Here is a 4,313-nt window from a genome sequence, read left to right on the forward strand (position 1 = left end):
CCCCCCCCCCCCCCCGGGGGGGGGGGGGGGGGGGGGGGGGGGGGGGGGGGGGGGGGGGGGGGGGGGGGGGGGGGGGGGGGGGGGGGGGGGGGGGGGGGGGGGGGGGGGGGGGGGGGGGGGGGGGGGGGGGGGGGGGGGGGGGGGGGGGGGGGGGGGGGGGGGGGGGGGGGGGGGGGGGGGGGGGGGGGGGGGGGGGGGGGGGGGGGGGGGGGGGGGGGGGGGGGGGGGGGGGGGGGGGGGGGGGGGGGGGGGGGGGGGGGGGGGGGGGGGGGGGGGGGGGGGGGGGGGGGGGGGGGGGGGGGGGGGGGGGGGGCCCCCACCCACCCAAAGGGCCCGCGCCGCTGGGCGAGAATTCCCTTTTTATCTTTTTGGGTTTCTTAGGTTAACCCCTGAAAAGGTTTCACGTACTCTTGAACTCTCCTTCAAATTCCTTTTTTACTTTCCCTCACGTACTTGTTCGCTATCGTCTCGTGGGGATTTAGCCTTGATGGAGTTTACCACCCACTTTTGAGGCCCCCCACTCTCAAGCAACCCGATCTAAAGGGGATCCCCCCCCGAGGCCCCGCAACCGGCCTAAAGGGCCTGCCAAAAACCCTACGGGGAAATGGCCCCATTCAAGATGGACTTGTACGCGACGCGGCACCTCGGGGTAAGCGGAATCCTTTCCAACACCCTTTCCCTGCGGCGGAACCCCCGGGAATTCGGTGCTGGGCTCTTTCCTTTCGCTCGCCGCTCCCAAAGGAAAACCTGGTTAGTTTTTTTCCTTCTTTTCCTCCCTTATAATTGCTTAAAATTTAGCGGGTAATCTCGCTGCTCTGATCTGCCCATATGAGTTTCGTAGCCGTTTGCCTCCTCCGCTATAATAATATGTATAAGAGGGGAGAGAGAAGAGCTGTCGAACGAGAGAGTCCAGCAGCGTCTCATACACGAAATACGCGAGAATCAAAAAAATCAAAAGAGGGGGGGTATTATTGAAATTGGGCAGAAGCAAGAGAAAGGATGAAGGAGGAAAAAATGAGGGGGGAAGTGTAAGAAGAAATAAAAAACGATGAGAGGAAGAGCAAAAGATGAAGTCGCCATAATAATGGGGGATGGCGGGTGAGCGGCAGTGCGGGTAGCAGAGAGAGTGAGGCTGGTGGAAAGAGAAGGGAGATTGGACAGGGAGGAGCTAAAGGAGTAGGGGGAAAGGGGGTGGGAATATGTTTTAGAGAATTTAAATGGAATTGAGGAAGGGAAGAACACGTAGGAGAGACAAGAGACGAACAGAAGGATTGACCGGTGCGTGAATAGAAAAGGAGGGGCAGAGGGCAAGATGAAAAGGGAAGACGAATAGAGGAAGAATGGAGGGGTGCTAGGTAGAGGAAGTAGACGGCAGAGACAATAGATAAAACAGTAAAAGAAGGGAGAGGACGCGAAGTAATGGAGACTGGATACACACCCGCGAAGGAGAATGGCCGCAGCAGGCGAGAAAAATAGTAGTAGTAGGGTACGAATGAGAAGGAAGAGGGGTGGAAAGACGTAGGGAGGCACACGGGAAAAATAACAAGAAAAGGGAACTTGGAAGGAAGGCAAGAAAGAGGTGGAGTAGGGGGGGGGAGAGTAGGGGAGAGGCAAAATGGAGCAAGCGGGGACGGTAGGTGAGAGAGGACGAGACGAGGAGTGGAATGGGGGAGGACAGATAGAATGGAACGAAAGGAATAATATGAGCTGGAGGAGCGAGGATGGCAGACGAACGGGGACAAGAGGTGACGGGTGTAAGGCACGAGAAATGTAACAACAACGGGGCGGAGGAGAGGAGGAAAGGGGGCGGAACAGAAAGGGAAGAGTACAAATAAAGGAAGTCGGCATAGGGAGTAGAAGATTCAAGGAGGGGGCAAGAAGAAAAAAAAATGTACTGGAGAAAGTGGGGCGTAACGAAACGGCAACAGATAATAGCGGCTATAAAAGAAGAAGGGGATAGATGGGAGGAGAGGGTGGGAAGGGGGAGCAGGGGGATTAAGAGTGACGCGAAGAAGAGAGCGAGGGATATTCGGATATGGATGAAAAGGGAGACTTAGGGGTGGGCGCGATAGAGGGAAGAGGAGGTAGAGATGAGTGCGTAGGAAGGAAGAAAATAGAATGCAGGGGAAAGAAGAGGCAGGCAAGAGCTAAGAGGGGGACGAGACGAGGGCTAGAATAGAGGTCAGGCGATATGCAACAGGAAACAAGTGCTTATAGGGATGCACAGAGGCTAGAGAGGGGGAACAGGAAGAAGGCCATGTATTTCGGGAGACGGACGAGAGAGGGCAGAATTGTAGGGACACCCAAATGCAAATTGAGAGAAGAGGTGAGAGACGTGGGGAGGGAAGGTCGGGTATTGAGGGGCAGGACAGAAGGGGGGGAATGATAGGTGGAGGGGGGGTGAAATAGAAGGACGAAGGAGATCGAAAGAAAAAGAGGGAAGAAAGCGAGGAGGGGTAGAGGAGCAGAGGTTTTTGGGGTGAGGAGCGGGCCGAGTGCAAGGAGAGCAGAGAGAGGCGAGACAGAGCCCATTAGGTGACAAAGATGGGGATGACGAGAGAAAACAAGGGGAATTGAAGGACTGATAACGGGCTAGGAGGGGAGAGGATTGGAGACAAAAGGAAAATAGGCACAGAACTTGGGGGCTGAGAGATTAAGATAGGAGGGTGGAGGAAAGGGAAAGTAGGGAATAAGAGAGGAAGGGAGAGAAGGGGGATGGACAAGGATGAAAAGCGGGACGTGAAAAAAAGGAAGTGAGTAGGGCCATGAGAGGGTGAATAGGTGAATAGGAGAAAGCAGTTGGGGAGGCTCTTGAAGGTTTATGGGCACGCCCCGGGAGTGGGCGGGAGCTATGGGATGGATGAAGCAGAGACGGTTTTGAATAGGGGGTGAGGCGTAGATATATAGAGAAAGAGGGAGGAAGGAGGAGAGTGGAGATAGGGGAGGAAAAGAATGCAAAAACGGGACGGAAGGACTGGATAAAGTAACACATGCAAGACGAGGAACAGAATGGAGGAGACTTGGTGAAAAAGGAGGAGTGGAAAAAAAGGGGAGGGAACGGGGAGGAACATAGGCGCGCAATAGGGATGGAAAAGAGGGCGAGGTTAAATTTGGGGTAATGGAGAGGGCAGGAGGATAAAAGGAAAAGGAACAACCAAGAGAACAGATAAAAAATGGGCTGCGAGCATTTGAGGAAGAACAGGGGAGATATATTGAGGGGACAAATGCGAAGGGAGGAGAGAGCGGAAGGAACTAGACGTAGACGAAGGAAACGCAGAGTAGAATACGGAGGAACTCGAAAGGGGGGGAACGGTACGCGAGTGGTGAGCAAGGGTGAATGAGCGTAAGGTAAAGAATGGGGATAGGTGCGAAAGGCTGCAACAGCAGAACACAGGGGAAGGCCGGGAAGGAAGCATGAAAAAGGCAGCGGAGGATAAACGAAATAGAGGGGGGAAAATGGAGGGCGGGAGGGGAAGGAGAAAGGAGGACAAAAAAAGGATGAGTTGGTGAAAAATAGGTGGGCGGTATAGAGGGGGAAGGGGATGAATAAATATGTAAAAAAGAACAGGGAGGAAAATAGAGTGTGAGTGGGGGGAGGAAAGAAAGGACAGGAAAAAAAAAAGGTGGTTGTGGGTGGTAAGAAAAAGGAGGAGAAAAAAACAACAATAAGCGTAGAGACGACAAAGCACAGTACAGGATAAAAAGAAAGAGATGGGGCTAGGGGGGGGGTAAAGAGAAAAGAAAACGGAAGGAGGTTAATGGGGGGAAGAAAGGTAGTCAGAGTAAAAGCAGGGGATTGAGAGGCCAAAAGAAGGACGAAAGCGAGCGGGGGGGAGAAGAGAGAAGGGAGAGATGGCAGGGGGAAGTGGGGACGGATATAAGGGGGTGGGGGAGACTAGTAGAAGGATGAGGGAAGAGTACAAGGAAAGGAAAAAAAGCGGGAGGGGGGTAAAGGGTAAAGTGCGCAATTTGCTAGAGATTCTAGGAAGCATGGAATGAAGAAAAAGATTGGGAGGATTAGGAGAGGGGAGGAAGAATAGGAAGAAAGTCAGTGGAAGGGAAGGGGAATAAACAAGGAAGAGGTGTAGAAAAGGGGCTGGAAGAGGGAAAAAGAAATGAAAATGACTCGAGAAAGGTAGGGGCCAAAAACGTGGAGGTTTAAGAGAAAGCGGGGAGAAGCGAAGAGGGATAGGGCAAAGGAGGAGAAGAGGGGGACAGAAAAAATACGTGAGGAAATCTTGGGGGGTAGGGAGCGGAAAAAAGAGGATGCGCGATAAGTGACAGGAAGTGAACGAAAGATGCAAAGAGAGGGA

The sequence above is a fragment of the Nylanderia fulva genome, unplaced genomic scaffold (assembly GCF_048542155.1).
Source record: "Nylanderia fulva isolate GAGA-0341 unplaced genomic scaffold, ASM4854215v1 Scaffold1299, whole genome shotgun sequence".
Taxonomy (NCBI): Eukaryota; Metazoa; Arthropoda; class Insecta; order Hymenoptera; family Formicidae; genus Nylanderia; species Nylanderia fulva.